This window comes from Ranitomeya variabilis, chromosome 5 (genome assembly GCF_051348905.1).
Source record: "Ranitomeya variabilis isolate aRanVar5 chromosome 5, aRanVar5.hap1, whole genome shotgun sequence".
Classification (NCBI taxonomy): Eukaryota; Metazoa; Chordata; class Amphibia; order Anura; family Dendrobatidae; genus Ranitomeya; species Ranitomeya variabilis.
Window position 1 is genome coordinate 310,160,905 of NC_135236.1, and position 17,757 is coordinate 310,178,661.

The 17,757-nt window shown below is 41.4% G+C and overlaps 1 protein-coding gene across 50 annotated transcripts in view; it reads left to right on the top strand.

The window, feature by feature from the left end:
- CELF2 (CUGBP Elav-like family member 2) overlaps window positions 1–17,757 on the top strand; it is a 632,182-nt gene that overhangs the window by 76,138 nt on the left and 538,287 nt on the right. For 3 of the 50 annotated variants that reach the window (XM_077264532.1, XM_077264530.1, XM_077264551.1), the window contains exon 2: window positions 14,127–14,184. The exons of the other annotated variants lie outside the window; for them this stretch is intronic. The gene's annotated coding sequence lies outside the window, so the exon portion shown is untranslated. The remainder of the gene's footprint in view (window positions 1–14,126; window positions 14,185–17,757) is intronic. 50 annotated transcript variants of the gene reach the window in all.

The following is a 17,757-nucleotide window of genomic DNA, read 5'->3' on the forward strand; positions in this document are numbered from 1 at the left end:
AAGGTTGCTGCAGCCACGCTAGCAGCCTGAACTGCAACTGCGGTAACATCCACCGTGGCCAAGAGCCGCCAACCTGCACTCCAGCTGCTGGATGTACCACAAGGATGGCTGTTTGTCCGCCATTTAACCCCTTCATGACCCAGCCTATTTTGGCCTTAATGACCTTGCCGTTTTTTGCAATTCTGACCAGTGTCCCTTTATGAGGTAATAACTCAGGAACGCTTCAACGGATCCTAGCGATTCTGAGATTGTTTTTTCGTGACATATTGGGCTTCATGTTAGTGGTAAATTTAGGTCGATAATTTCTGAGTTTATTTGTGAAAAAAACGGAAATTTGGCGAAAATTTTGAAAATTTCGCAATTTTCACATTTTGAATTTTTATTCTGTTAAACCAGAGAGTTATGTGACACAAGATAGTTAATAAATAACGTTTCCCACATGTCTACTTTACATCAGCACAATTTTGGAAACAAATTTTTTTTTTGCTAGGAAGTTATAAGGGTTAAAATTTGACCAGTGATTTCTCATTTTTACAACAAAATTTAAAAAAACATTTTTTTTAAGGACCACCTCACATTTGAAGTCATTTTGAGGGTTCTATATGGCTGAAAATACCCAAAAGTGACACCATTCTAAAAACTGCACCCCTCAAGGTGCTCAAAACCACATTCAAGAAGTTTATTAACCCTTCAGGTGTTTCACAGCAGCAGAAGCAACATGGAAGTAAAAAATGAACATTTAACTTTTTAGTCACAAAAATGATCTTTTAGCAACAATTTTTTTATTTTCCCAAGGGTAAAAGGAGAAACTGGACCACGGACGTTGTTGTCCAATTTGTCCTGAGTACGCTGATACCTCATATGTGGGGGTAAACCACTGTTTGGGCGCACGGCAGGGCTCGGAAGGGAAGGAGCGCCATTTGACTTTTTCAATGAAAAATTGGCTCCAATCTTTAGCGGACACCATGTCGCGTTTGGAGAGCCCCCGTGTGCCTAAACATTGGAGCTCCCCCACAAGTGACCCCATTTTGGAAACTAGACCCCCCAAGGAACTTATCTAGAAGGATAGTGAGCACTTTAAACCCCCAGGTGCTTCACAAATTGATCCGTAAAAATGAAAAAGTACTTTTTTTTCACAAAAAAATTATTTTAGCCTCAATTTTTTCATTTTCACATGGGCAACAGGATAAAATGAATCCTAAATTTTGTTGGGCAATTTCTCCTGAGTACACCGATACCTCACATGTGGGGGTAAACCACTGTTTGGGCACATGGTAAGGCTCGGAAGGGAAGGAGCGCCATTTGACTTTTTCAATGAAAAATTGGCTCCAATCTTTAGCGGACACCATGTCGCGTTTGGAGAGCCCCCGTGTGCCTAAACATTGGAGCTCCCCCACAAGTGACCCCATTTTGGAAACTAGACCCCCCAAGGAACTTATCTAGAAGCATAGTGAGCACTTTAAACCCCCAGGTGCTTCACAAATTGATCCGTAAAAATGAAAAAGTACTTTTTTTTCACAAAAAAATTATTTTAGCCTCAATTTTTTCATTTTCACATGGGCAACAGGATAAAATGAATCCTAAATTTTGTTGGGCAATTTCTCCTGAGTACACCGATACCTCACATGTGGGGGTAAACCACTGTTTGGGCACATGGTAAGGCTCGGAAGGGAAGGAGCGCCATTTGACTTTTTGAATGAAAAATTATCTCCATCGTTAGCGGACACCATGTCGCGTTTGGAATGCCCCTGTGTGCCTAAACATTGGAGCTCCTCCACAAGTGACCCCATTTTGGAAACTAGACCCCCCAAGGAACTTATCTAGAGGCATAGTGAGCACTTTAAACCCCCAGGTGCTTCACAAATTGATCCGCAAAAATGAAAAAGTACTTTTTTTTCACACAAAACTTCTTTTAGCCTCAATTCTTTCATTTTCACATGGGCAACAGGATAAAATGGATCCTAAAATTTGTTGGGCAATTTCTCCTGAGTACGCCGATACCTCATATGTGGGGGTAAACCACTGTATGGGTGCACGGCAAGGCTCGGAAGGGGAGGCGTGCCATTTGACTTTTTGAATGGAAAATTAGCTCCAATCGTTAGCGGACACCATGTCGCGTTTGGAGAGCCCCTGTGTGCCTAAACATTGGAGATCCCCTACAAGTGACCCCATTTTGGAAACTAGACCCCCCAAGGAACTTATCTAGATGCAAAGTGAGCACTTATAACCCCCAGGTGCTTCACAGAAGTTTATAACGCAGAGCCGTGAAAATAAAAAATAATTTTTCTTTCCTCAAAAATGATTTTTAGCCCAGAATTTTTTATTTTCCCAAGGGTAATAGGAGAAATTGGACCCCAAATGTTGTTGTCCAGTTTGTCCTGAGTACGATGATACTCCATATGTGGGGGTAAACCACTGTTTGGGCGCACGGCAGGGCTCGGAAGGGAAGGCACGCCATTTGGCTTTTTGAATGGAAAATTAGCTCCAATCATTAGCGGACACCATGTCGCGTTTGGAGAGCCCCTGTGTGCCTAAACATTGGAGCTCCCGCACAAGTGACCCCATTTTGGAAACTAGACCTCCCAAGGAACTAATCTAGATGTGTGGTGAGCACTTTGAACCCCCAGGTGTTTCACAGAAGTTTATAACGCAGAGCCATGAAAATAAAAAATAATTTTTCTTTTCTCAAAAATGATTTTTTAGCCCACAATTTTTTATTTTCCCAAGGGTAACAGGAGAAAATGGACCCCAAATGTTGTTGTCCAGTTTCTCCTGAGTACGCTGATACCCCATATGTGGGGGTAAACCACTGTTTTGGCACACGTCGGGGTTCGGAAATGCAGACTTTGATGGAATGCTTTGCGGGCGTCAGGCTCCATTTTGGAAACTAGACCCCCAAGGGAACTTATCTAGATGTGTGGTGAGCACTTTGAACCCCCAAGTGCTTCACAGAAGTTTATAACGCAGAGCCGTGAAAATAATAAATGTGTTTCCTTTCCTCAAAAATATTTTTTTAGCCCAGAATTTTTTATTTTTGCAAGAGTAACAGAAGAAATTGGACCCAAAAGTTGTTGTCCAGTTTCTCCTGAGTATGCTGATACCCCATATATGGGGGTAAACCACTGTTTGGGCACATGCTGGGGCTCGGAAGGGAAGTAGTGACGTTTTGGAATGCAGACTTTGATGGAATGGTCTGCGGGCATCATGTTACGTTTGCAGAGCCCCTGATATGCCTAAACAGTAGAAACCCCCCACAAGTGACCCCATTTTGGAAACTAGACCCCCCAAGGAACTTATCTAGATGTGTGGTGAGCACGTTCAACCCCCAAGTGCTTCACAGAAGTTTACAACGCAGAGCCGTGAAAATAAAAAATAATTTTTCTTTCCTCAAAAAAGATGTTTTAGCAAGCAATTTTTTATTTTCACAAGGGTAACAGGAGAAATTGGACCCCAATATTTGTTGCTCAGTTTGTTGTGAGTACGCTGATACCCCATATGTGGGGGTAAACCACTGTTTGGGCACACGTCAGGGCTCGGAAGGGAAGTAGTGACATTTGAAATGCAGACTTTGATGGAATGGTCTGCGGGCGTCACATTGCATTTGCAGAGCCCCTGATGTGCCTAAACAGTAGAAACACCCCACAAGTGACCCCATTTTGGAAACTAGACCCCCCAAGGAACTTATCTAGATGTGTGATGAGCACGTTCAACCCCCAAGTGCTTCACAGAAGTTTACAACGCAGAGCCGTGAAAATAAAAAATAATTGTTCTTTCCACAAAAATTATGTTTTAGCAAGTAATTTTTTATTTTTGCAAGGGTAACAGGTGAAATTGGACCCCAACAGTTGTTGCCCAGTTTGTCCTGAGTACGCTGGTACCCCAAATGTGGGGGTAAACCACTGTTTGGGCGCACGTCGGGGCTTGGAAGGGAGGGAGCACCATTTGACTTTTTGAACGCAAGATTGGCTGGAATCAATGGTGGCGCCATGTTGCGTTTGGAGACCCCTGATGTGCCTAAACAGTGGAAACCCCTCAATTCTAACTTCAACACTAACCCCAACACACCCCTAATCCTAATCCCAACTGTAGCCATAACCCTAATCACAACCCTAACCCCAACACAACCCTAACCACAACCCTAACCGCAACACACCCGTAACCCTAATTCCAACCCTAATCCCAACCCTAACCCTAATCCCAACCCTAACCACAACTGTAACCCCAACGCACCCCTAACCCTATCTGTAACCCTAACCACAAGCCTAATCTTAACCCTATTTCCAACCCTAGCTCTAATTCCAACCCTAACTCTAATTCCAACCCTAACCCTAAGGCTATGTGCCCACGTTGCGGATTCGTGTGAGATTTTTCCGCACGATTTTTGAAAAATCTGCAGGTAAAAGGCACTGCGTTTTACCTGCGGATTTACAGCAGATTTCCAGTGTTTTTTTGTGCGGATTTCACCTGCGGATTCCTATTGAGGAACAGGTGTAAAACGCTGCGGAATCCGCACAAAGAATTGACATGCTGCGGAAAATACAACGCAGCGTTTCTGCACGGAATTTTCCGCACCATGGGCACAGCGGATTTGGTTTTCCATAGGTGTACATGGTACTGTAAACCTGATGGAAAACTGCTACGAATTCGCAGCGGCCAATCCGCTGCGGATCCGCGGCCAATCCGCTGCAGATCCGCGGCCAATCCGCTGCGGATCCGCGGCCAATCCGCTGCGGATCCGTGGCCAATCCGCTGCGGATCCGCAGCCAAATCCGCACTGAGTGCACATGCCATAACCCTAACCCTACCCCTAACCCTAACCCTACCCGTAACCCTAACCCTACCCCTAACCCTACCCCTAGTTCTAACCCTAGTTCTAACTCTAACCCTAGTGGAAAAAGAAAAAAAAAATATTTTCTTTATTTTATTATTGTCCCTACCTATGGGGGTGATAAGGGGGGGGGTTATTTATTATTTTTTTTATTTTGATCGCTGTGATAGAACCTACCACAGCGATCAAAATGTACTTTGTAATGAATCTGCCAGCCGGCAGATTCGGCGGGCGCACTGAGCATTTTGGAAGATGGCGGCGCCCATGGAGGAGGCGGACGGGCACCGGGAGCCTCGGTAAGTATAAGGGGGGGATCGGGGCACGGGGGGGGGCGTCGGAGCACGGGGGGGTGACATAGGAGCACGGGGGGAGCGGACAGGAGGACGGGGGAGCGGAGCACAGGACGGAGGGGACTACGAGACAGATCGGTGGCTTGGGGGGGCGATCGGTGGGGTGGGGGGGTCACTTCAGTATTTCCAGCCATGGCCGATGATATTGCAGCATCGGCCATGGCTGGATTGTAATATTTCACCAGTTTTTTAGGTGAAATATTACAAATCGCTCTAATTGGCAGTTTCACTTTCAACAGCCAATCAGAGCGATCGTAGCCACGGGGGGGTGAAGCCACCCCCCCTGGGCTGAAGTACCACTCCCCCTCTCCCTGCAGATCGGGTGAAATCGGAGTTAACCCTTTCACCCGCTCTGCAGCGACGCGATCATTCCATGACGCCACATAGGCGTCATGGGTCGGATTGGCACGGGTTTTCATGACGCCTACGTGGCGTCATGGGTCGGGAAGGGGTTAATAGCCAGACCCTGGCGCTAGTATTATGTTAGGGTTGGCAGAACGCACCGAGTATATATATGTATAAATAGGTGCGCTCACAACCTGGGGTCCACCGTGCAGGAGAGGAACCTGCTGCTGGCAAATGGCAGCGCTATATGGCGGTATAAGCGAGCTCTGTTAACTCCACAGAGTAGCTAGAAATAATATGCTGTGCCGTTAGCGTCACAGGGGAACACAGCTAACTGCTGAGCTAATGGCAATCAGTGGTCACGCACCCAGAAAAGCACAAACACTCCTCACCGGAGGTGCTGGTATTCTAGGGGCTTATTTCAGCCGGGTCCCTGAATACACACATACAGGCACGACCACAAATAACAAGCACATGACATGAGGTGATACTAGCGCATGGCCGTGCGGCCATGCAAACCTTTTCTAGCTGCAGCATCTTCAGGACCTTCCTATGGAACCAATGGAAGATGCTACAGTACCTGATCAACTTCAGGACCTTCCTAGAGGCCCAATGATAGCTGCTGCAGTACCTGAGCATGTGACCCCTGACCTCCAAGGAGAGATCTTACCTTGGGCATGCTCAGTGTGTGCAAGGCAGGACTTAGTCCCAGAAAAGCCTGCTCGCCGCTGACCAGTGCAGGCCACAACAGCAGAGCCTGAAAAGGCAGCAGTAACCCTTTGCACAGTATTTGTCTGAGCGAGTTACTGGGACCAATGTCTCCGCTGAGCAGGCTCCACTGCGGTTGACGTAGAATGGGAGACTGCAGCAGACATGGCTCGAGATTCACCCTGTGCAGCGGCGGGAACTCGACTCCTAACATACAGCAGCTCATTTTCCGATTAAAAAAATCCATCCCTTTAATTCAAGTGGATGCCATTTGTAAAATAATGGTAATCTGTATTGGATCACCTTAATGTTTATTAATATGCATTGCTCAAGAACCAGTGTGAAATATCTTAATTAAGTAATTACAGTAGTTGTATTACGGCTCTGTACTCTAATGTTATACCAATATTTTGTCATAACTAGGGATGAGCGAACCAGTGGAAGTTCAATTTTGTGGGGTTCGACTGAACTTTAGTCCAAAGTGCTCTCGGGGTACCAGAACTGTACCCGAACTCTTTTGAAATCAATGAGGACCCGAACCTTGGAGCTGCAAAATCTACCCCTGTCCTCCCCGAACTCCCGAACTATAAAACGGACTTCCAGGAGAAGTCCCATGTTCGGAGTTCAGCATCGAACACTAGGTGCTGGGTACGAACCCCGAACTTTACAGTTTGGGTTCTCTCATCCCTTCTCATGGCCCCTTCTCAGGATCCCTCTAGCATCTGCATGGCCTTTCCACATTAAGTTTCTATACAACAGCCTGTTGTTCAGCTGTAATCTCTTAGTCATGAATGATTTCTCTGTATTTGGGACACTAAGGTCACTTGTTCACATGTATATGCAGAGCACATGTTTCCATAAGCTCTGGTCACGTGTTTTTTTTTTTAATGCATCCCGGTCACATGCCTTCACACGCGTTTGGTTAAATAATGAGCATCACTCACCATACATGACATACCAAAAACTTGAAATAGACCGGCATTCATCCTGCTGCTATGGAAACACACATCTCCTATTAAATGTTAGTTGCTTCAGCAATAAAAAAGGGAAAAATAATATTAAAAAAATCCCATTGTTTTGGGCGTTGAATTACTTGAATTACCTTTTTTGTTGTTTTATTGTAAACCACAAATCAAGGTTTATTTCTTTCCATTGACTCTAGCAGTGTAATATTCTTATTTAATGTGTTATTTTATATTAAATAAGATTACTGTAATTTTTCCCTGTTCAGGAATATTTGCAGAGGTTATTGCATGAAAAGTGGAGAATAACAATCATAAAGATGCTGTGGACGGAATTTTGCAATATTATAATGTTTTTTTTTTTTTTCATTTCTAATGGTTAAATTTGCTGCCTTTTCACTTGCAGTTTATCGGAACTCACCTAGTGCTACATAGAATATTATCTGCTTGAATTGCCTTCACTTTAGCCAGAATATAAGCTTTGTTGTTTGAGGTGCGATTGGAGTGAATTTTCCATGCCCCATTTGTACATTGTTTTCTCGCTAGTCATGCAAGTATTATCTATAATTACATTTTCAAGCCAGTACAAATAGTAGGCTTTGTGGAAAAAAAACATACATAATGGAATGCAATTGCTTAAATTATACAATATGTATGTGTTCATGTCCCAAATCCTCATCAAAATGCCTTCCCTTAAGTTCCAGCGCCATGTGTTTGTCATTTAAAATGCATTGAATATTGCCATAATGATACCTCTGTGTCATTGGGCATGGGCTGGTGTCATGTATAAATGGCAGGGTTCAGAGCATTATCTGCCTATAGTGACCAATGATTTGGACAGAGTGCACCAACTTTTGTTTTATAATTTTTTAAATTTTTTTGTGTATGTCTGTTTAGGAAGTCACAGTTTGATATTTTCTATTTTTATGACCTTCAGTTATAGCTTTTTATTGACCAGTGACATTGTCACGTGTTGTTAATATTGTGATTGTAATTTCCTAACAAGTTCTGAATGACTTAGCTATGTGACTCTGCAATCCCCCATTGCAACACTACAAGTATTATAAGTTGTACATGGCAAGTGGGGGGCTTTTCTAGAACTTTCCTTTCAGGAGCTTTAAAGGAATCTTTCCCCAGGTTTTCGAAATTTAATCCGGAAGAGAGTCTGATTCCAGCAATGTGTCACTTATTAGGCTGAGTTTTGCTGTTTCAATATAATTGGTGTTTTATCAGTAGGAGATTATCACAACAGGGCAAGCTGGTCTCATGCCTACTAGTCCAACCATGCCCCCACAACAGATTAGCAGCTTTCTGTCAATATACAATATATATAGAAAGCTGTCAATCAGTGGTGTGGGTGGGGTTACACAGGGCGCAACATTTTGAGACCTGCAAGATCTGCAGCATTGAAAACTGAGTCAATCACGACTGAAGCACCCAGTCAAGTAAATGATACATCACTGGAATCTCGGTCTCTGTCCCTACATCGTGCTTCTCTCAAATTACATTTGAAAAATCTGCTGATGGATTCCTTTTAACTCCTTCACGCCATGGGCATTTTCCATTTTAGTTTTTTCATCCCCTTTTTCCAAGAGCCATAAGGCGTATAAGGCTTGTTTTTTTGCGGGGCAAGTTGTACTTTTGAATTGCGCCATTGATTTTACCATCTAGTGTACTGGAAAACGGGAAAAACACTGCTAGCACGGTGAAATTGCAAAAAAAAAGTGCAATTCCACAATTGTTTTTTGGGTTTTTTATTTACCATGTTCATCTATGTGGTAAAACTGATTTGGCAATAGGATTCCCCAGGTCATTACGAGTATGCATATTCCAAACATGCATTGCTTATTTTTGTATTTATGTGGTGAAAAAAATATCAGATATTTGTATGACAAAACATTTTTTGCATTTGTCACTATTTTCCTAAACTCGTAAAGTTCTTAGTTTTAAGGATATTGGGCTGTGTGATGGCTTATTTTTTTGTGCCCTGAGCTGACGTTTTTATTGATACTATTTTGGGGTTGAGTTAATGTTTTAATCACCTCTTATTGCATTTTATTGCAATATTATGACTACAAAAAACAATTCTGGCATTTCGATTTTTTTTTCTTGTTGGCCATATACCAATCTAATTAATTTATTTTATATTTTGGTAGATTGGACATTTTTGAACACAACTATACCAAATATGTGTATATATATTTTTTAATTGTTTTATTTTCAATGGTGTAGAAGGAGAGCAATTTGAACTGCTTCTCATGCTGATCAGTGACTTGCCCATAGTCTGGACCATTTACAGCATAGATTTCTCTGGACTAAGTCATCGGATAACAAATATAAAACTATAATTTTATTCAGCTCCCCACGACCTACATGCCCATGTAGACGGCTTAGTAGAGTTGATCCTACTGACAGATTCCCTTTAAATATTTCTTGCAAATACTGTATAATGTGATGCCCATGCCCTTGATTCTTGCAGCTCTTCTTCTGCTTTTGTTTTACTCAAATACAATTACTGTATTTTTCTGACTATAAGACACACTTTTGTTCATCATTGAGCCATGCTCGAAATCTCCGGCGGCCATTTTCCTGAAGCCCACCACCGGAAATCAATGTACAGTGTGGGGACTGCACTTTTGCCTCACAGTTGACATTTTCTTGACACCCAGGGCCCGCAGCATCACCCAACTCCTGCCACCATTGGCTTCCTGCAGCAGCGACCCTGCCTCCTGTGACCCTGCTCCACCGCCGCCTCCCCCGGTAAGCTAAAGTCGGACTATAAGACGACCCCCATTTTAACATTACATTTTTTTTCCTATTTTACACCCAAAAATTTGGGGTGCATCTTATGGTCCATTGTGTCTTATAGTCCGACTTTGTAGCATTGGATGCTTATATGGTACCTGACACAATCCTAAAATAGTATTGTGTTTATACTGTGCAGTAAAATCAGCATACAATTGTCTATTTTGGACTTATGTGTAGAAATTATATGGAGTAATCCGCTGTGAAATTGATGAAATATGAATGCATTTGAACTCCCGGGGCTGGTTACTATTCAACGGCTTGTATTTGTTTATGTATATATTGTCCAATAATCTTTCTGTGATCTAGCATGTGTCCGATAACCACCTTATTATTTATGTACCAAGTGTGTGGCCTAATTACAGTAAGTGCTAAGATGTTGGCAGATAATCCTTAAGGATTCAATGATAAAGAAGGTATCTATATCACAACAAGTTGGCAAGCAAGATTAGACAAGCAACACCTACTTTGCAACATTGGTAGATGTCCTCTCCCAAGTATTAATTAGGAATATTTGAGTGAAGCGCCATCCACAAGCTGGTGTGAGTCTGATAGGATGATAGAATTCACTAATTGTTGCCACTAGGAACCATCGCAATACTGGTCTAATTTATTGCAGCCTGTGTTCTGTGAATGGACATTGCAATGGTAGGTTGTCTTAAATCCAAACTGTAACTCCAAAGTGTTCCTACCAGTAAAGGGACCCACTTTTACTTTATGAGAATGATAAAAATCCTCACTACTGCAATTTGATTGCATGTAAGGTAGTAATGCTTTACATTTACTAGTAAAAGCAGAATGGTGGTTGGATTTCTGAAGAGTTAATTAGGCGGTGCTCTATGACTATTAACCTGTTTGCTTCAAATCAGCAGTTGAAAAGAAGAGGACCCATAGCAGTTCTGTATTGGGACTAGTGTATTTTCTGTATTGTCCACTGGTGATACAAATATACAGTTGTGATCAAAAGTTTACATACCCTGGCAGAATATTTGCTTTCTTGGCCTTTTTTCAGAGAATATGAATGATAACACCAAAACTTTTTCTCCACTCATGGTTAGTGGTTGGGTGAAGCCATTTATTGTCAAACTACTGTGTTTTCTCTTTTAAAATCATAATGACAACCCCAAACATCCAAATGACCCTGATCAAAAGTTCATTTACACCATTTCTTAATACCGTGTATTACCCTCTCTAACATCAATGACAGCTTGAAGTCTTTTGTGGTAGGTGTGGATGAGGTTCTTTATTGTCTCAGATGGTAAAGCTGCCCACTCTTTTTGGTAAAAGCCTGCAGTTCCTGTCAATTCCTGGGCTGTCTAGCATGAACTGCGCACTTGAGATCTCTCCAGAGTGGCTCAATGATATTGAGGTTAGGAGATTGAGATGGCCACTACAGAACCTTCACATTGTTCTGCTGTAGTCAATGACAGGTTGACTTATCCTTGCGTTTTGGATCGTTGTCATGTTGGAACGTCCAAGTACGTCCCATGCACAGCTTCTGGGCTGACAAGTGCAAATTTGCCTCTAGTATTTGATGATAACATTCTACATTCATCTTTCCTTCAACTTTGCCTAAGTAACCTGTGCCTTTGTAGCTCACACATCCCCAAAACATCAGTGATCCACCTCCATCCTTTACAGTAGGAATGGTGTTACTTTCATCATTGGCTTGTTGACCTCTCTCCAAATGTAACATTTATGGTTGCGGCCAAAAAGTTAAATTTTGGTCTCATCACTCCAAATTACTTTGTTTCAGAAGTTTTGAGGCTTGTCTCTGTGCTGTTTTGCATATTGTAGACAAGATACTTTGTGGCATTTGCGCTTTAATGGCTTTCTTCTGGCAACTCGACCATGCAGCCACACCGCTAGTTTTCAGACAGTCCTGTATTTAAGCTGATGTTATTTGTGGGTTTTTCTTTGCATCCCGAATAATTTTCCTGGCAGTTGTGGACAACATTTTGGTTGGTCTACCTGACCATTGTTTTGTTTTTACAGAGCCCCTGTTTTTCTATTTGTTAATCACAGTTTGAACGCTGCTGACTGGCATTATCAATTCCTTGGGTATCTTTTTGTATCCCTTTCCTGTTTTATACAGTTCAACTACATTGTCCCGTAGATTCGTTGACAATTCTCTTGCTTTCCCTATGACTCACAATCCAGAAACGCCAGTGGCTGGATGAAAGATTTAAGAGTGTCTGGATCCCAGAAACTCACTCAGCTTTTATGCACACTCACTGATTACAACAGGTCACAGGTGAGGATGTTACCTTTAGTAGCCATTCAATCCTATTTGTGTCAACTTCTGTGCATGTTATCAGGCCAAAATCACCAGGGTATGTAAACTTTTGATCAGGGTCATTTGGATGTTTTGTGTTGTCGTTATGATTTAAAAAGAAAAAACACAGTAGTTTGACAATAAATGGCTTCAACCAACCACTAACCATGAGTGGAGAAAAAGTTTTGGTGTTATCATTCATATTCTATGAAAAAAGGACAAGAAAGCAAAAATTCTGCCATAGTATGTAAACATTTGAGCACATCTGTATATAAATAATGGTTTATGGTTATATTTAAAGAAGATCTGTCACTTCACATTAATATATATTTTTTTATTGGTGTAAATGCCATTGTTCTTCTGAATTTGAGGTTGTTTTCATAAGTTTCTGTGCCAATCCATTTCTGAGATATGACTCCCCCTTCTATGTATGTAGATTTAGTTTTCTTAAGTAAGTGTGGTCATTAAAACTTCTTTGTGGATGTTTTCATGAGGACAACGCCTAGTTGACTAATAAGACTAGTCTTACATATAAAAAGAGGACATATGTTAGGAATGAAAAGGCACAGAAACAAAATAAATATGACAACAGATTAAGGAGAAGAGTGGCATTTACACCAGATTACAAAAATACATATTTCTAGGTAATGACAGATAGATTTTAAGCACTCTGCTTAGTTCACATACTTTTTTGGTAGGTTCTGTTTATATTGTATTTCAGAAAATCAATTTTATAGAGTTAAATTGACAAATGTAGGGTCTTTACTTCCTTTACGTTTCTCAGAACTGGTTAGTTTTGATTAGGAAGCAGACATGCTGCGGGCTGTCATCTCACTACTACAATTGCAGGCATAATTGTGATAAGTTATAGCTGCATTACTCTAGGATGAGGCAGAATTGAGTAGCGCTCTCATAAATAAAAACATAAAGTTAAACTGCGCTGCTTTATTTTTGTAATGTATGAGGATATCCGCTTTGTATTTTTTTCACTGGCAGTAACTTGGTGATATAACAGCCCTAGAAACTTTAAATGAATTCTTTTTGCTTGTGCTTAACTGGTTCTTATGCAGTTCAGCCACGAACATGTGTGTCTCAATAGACCATGTAATAGGCAGCCAAATCCAACTGTAGCACTTCCCTTTTCTAAATGCTTCTGTTAGGAGCTGGGAAAGGCAATCTAAACATATTGATAGCAATGCTTCCTGTACTCTCTCTGTCTTGGGAAAACCAGGCGATGTTCTGCAGTTGTGCATCAAAGTGCCGACAGGCGGCCAACACTAGTAACACAAAGCACTGCATTAATCCTATAATATACTTGGCTTGTTGGTGGAAATAGTTTGTCTTGAACACATATCAGTCTTATGCAGGTATTCAACAAACCAAAAACCAACATCGTTATAAAATACAAGCCAGTATTTATTTAATTCATCTAGGTATTCTAACAGTATGTCATGTAAGATGTAAAAGTGTTGACTTCGATTATTTGCCCTCCATTTGACAGATGACCTGCTATTATGTCACTGTGCGAAGTAGATTGTGCTCTCATAGCCTGGCATGTTATTGTTTGCCAGTAGACAGGGAAATCATGTAGGACCAGGAAAGATGTATGCCTGGACTGCCATCAAGTTGACGAATAAGCAGTTGTCAGCCAAGTAACGGTCTAAGTGCACAAAAATCTTCAGACTAGTGTCACCCACAGAAAATCACAAAGTCATGCTGTGACATAAATGAATAAGAAATTTTAAGCCTCTGTGGTGTCATCTTAAAGTTACGGTATTTATGCCACTGTCATAGACATTTGGTCCTTTGTTGGCAAAATGTAGTTATTTTATTAGCTTTCTCATCTTCTCTAGACTTATAGAAACTGACTCTGTCCAAGAGTGAAGGGGAAACTCCAGTCAACACATTACGGTATTGTAAACCAATCATCTCTCTCTATGTGGCTGACATTGCATTATAAAATCATTTAAATGCCCTGTTTCCTCATTACTCTTATTACTTCTTCCTACTCTTCTTGGATTATGGCTTTGTTCATCTGCCAGATAATACTTGTTTGGGGGACATAGGCAGCACCATTTGCAGATTGCAGTGTAGATCAGCTGTTGTTCACTTCCCTGCAGATGCTTACAGATAAATGTGCGACCATACCTTTACACTGGGTAGTGAAAGTGGTTCTGTCACCAGGATTTTGCGACCCCATCTTAGAGCAGCATGATGTAGGGACTGTAGTGCCACGGTAGCACCGTATGCAGTGAAGAGGCAGCGACCCACAAAGTTCAAACACAAAGTCTCTTTCATGAATGTGTTTTCTTCCCAGCATTAAAGTTCAAATTCACACAAGTGCATATAATATTAGTGTCCACTTCACACAAGTGCATATAATATTAGTGTCTGTTTCACAGCACTACATACTACACGGCATCCTTTAGACTAAAGTCACTAAACACGCTGGACCTCTCTGACCAGTTGCCGTGGGTGACTGCACTGCCCTGTCAATGTTTTATTCACAGCATAACTTAATCCATGATATCCTTTAGTTTGCAATCACTACACATGCCAGTCCATTTCTGACCAGTTACCGCGGGCGACCGCACCGCTGTGTTAATGTTTTACTCACAGCATAACTCAGTCCATGATATCCTGCGGATTACAGCCGGGAACCATATCCATCTGTTTGCAGCCGTTACACACACCAGTCCTCCTCTGACCAGCTACTGAGGACGACAGCACCACTGTGTATGCTGGGTACCAGACCTTTCAGCTGCCTTGGCTGTTGCTTCACACACAGCCAGCGCTCTGCAGGGCCTCCTACTGTGCAATCCTGCCGATCACCAGGCTCACACTGTCATTACACCTGACACAGGCTTGACCGGACACACCCCTACCCTATACTACAGGGCTTTTAACATAGAAACCTGTGGCCTTCATCCACATGGAAAACCTGGGCTAGGAATGAAACGGACTGCACCACTAACAAACTGCAGTCAGTTTGATAACACCATATCCCAGAGCAGGTTTTCTCTACATCTGTCTTGGACACTACAATGTCCAAGACTAACACTTATTTTTATTATTTTTTTAATCTGCATTGCAGTCACAGCTATGCTCGTGACTGCCATGCACTCCTATGGCCTTCATACGCCTCTGTGCACCACCTGGGGAAAATACACAGTGACCCCTACCTGTGACATTGGGCACTGCTTCACCATTGCAATCACAGCTACACCTGCAACTGCAATGCCCCCTCCTGGCCTCACTACGCCTCCATGCGCATCCTGGGGAGAACAAACAGCAACCCCTACCTATGACATGGGTCACTGCCTCACAGGGTACAGACACTGATTCCAATGATTTGTCACTTGCTGGTCTGCATACTGTCTTTTTGACAAAATAATTGTTTTATCTGCTGAATATCTACAGGTTCTCCAAATGCTGAGCTCTCTATAACCTTGACCACACTACTGATTGGCAGCTTTCTGTATACTGTGATAAACCAAAAGAAAACTGTTGCTGCAAAATACCTCACAAGTATATCAACTTTATTAACCCCTTAATGACAGACAACACGTCTTTTAACTGACCTGAGATATAAGAGAATAGCATCCCCATACAGGTGACAATCCAGTAGCTGTCGGCTGTACACTGTAGCTGGCAACTTGCTGCATCAGCCACGATCAGTGTTTGCACCGTCCAAATTTGTTTAACCCCTTAGATGCTGCTGTCAATAGTGACTACATCATTATAAATGGTTTGTAAATTTCCTTGAAAAAATGAAAAATTGCTGCTACATTTTTAAACCACCTAAAATGCTAACAAAATAAAATAACATTTTACAAATTATGCTGATGTAAAGCTGACATGTGGGAAATGTTATTTATTAATGGTTTGCTGTGGTATGACCATCTGGATTAAAGGGATAATTCAAATTTAAAAAACTGCTAATTTTTTAACATTTTTCTCAAATTTTTGATATTTTTTTTAAATAAACACAAAACATATTGACCTAAATTTACCATTATCATAAAGTATAATGTGTCATGAAAAAACAATCTCAAAATCACTGGGATTTGTTGAAGCATTGCAGAGTTATTACCACATAAAGTGACACTGGTCAGATTTCAAACATTTGGCTCCGTCACTATATAAAATATACCAGATTTTGTTAAAAAACAGATGTATTTAAAAAAACAACAGTAGCTCAATGTAGGGCTAACAACAAACCACCCTAAGCTATAAGCAGTATATAATTAGTATGCCTACATCCCCTGAGGAACTGGCACGCCCCTGACGGATGGGTGAAACGTGCGTCAGGGCACAAGGCTGCACATGTAACAGAGCTCCACATGATTACTATGTAAGTTTCAACACTCTTCTTTCTGACGTATACGTTAAACATTAAGGAATGTTTTGTAATAGATATGTGGGCATACTAATCATATACTGTTTATAGCCTTGTTGTTAGCCATTGAGCTACTCTGTTTTTTTATTATTTTAATACATTATATTCTAAACTAAAGTTAATATATTTGTGAGATATTTTCTATCACCATTTTTCTTTTTCTTTTAGTTTACCTCATGATATTTAGTTGCATCCCTCTTACTCTGTCTGATACTTTCTACTTATGGGAATATTGACTCATCCTAATATTTGTCCTAATATTTCTGTACACTGTGCATAGGCAGATAGATTCTATTCAGTGGTTGGGCGGGGTTATATAGAGCTTATAGATATGGAGAACTACAAAGGAGCAGGTTTCCCTATTGATAATGTGTTGAAAAAAAAAAGTGATTTTATCAAAACTACAGCAAGCAGCCCAGTAACTGACACATCACTGGAATCTAGGTCTCTGTCTCTACATCGTGTTGCTTTCAGATTAGTTGGTGACAGATTCCCTTTAAGAAATACATGTAAATGCTACAATATATTTATGATAGACAACTTTTTTTTACTAGAGCTTTTTAAGTTTAATGATTTTGTTAAAAATACATTTAAATGTAACTGTTTAAGTCATATAAATCTATTTTAGTTCATATTGATTGACAAGGGCTCCAGACATTAACTGTCAAACAGTACTTATTAGTAGTGTTGAGCGATACCTTCCGATATTTGAAAGTATCGGTATCGGATTGGATCGGCCGATATCCAAAAAATATCGGATATCGCCGATACCGATACCCGATACCAATACAAGTCAATGGGACACAAATAATGGAAGTGATCCTGGATGGTTCCCAGGGTCTGAAGGAGAGGAAACTCTCCTTCAGGCCCTGGGATCCATATTCATGTAAAAAATAAAGAATAAAAATAAAAAATATGGATATACTCACCCTGGCTGTCACCGCTGCAAGCGTCTGCCTTCGTTCCTAAGAATGCAGAGAGTGAAGGACCTTCGATGACGTCACGGTCACGTGAGCGGTCACATGAGCGGTCACGCGACCAATCACAAGACCGCGACGTCATCGCAGGTCCTACACTCACTGCAT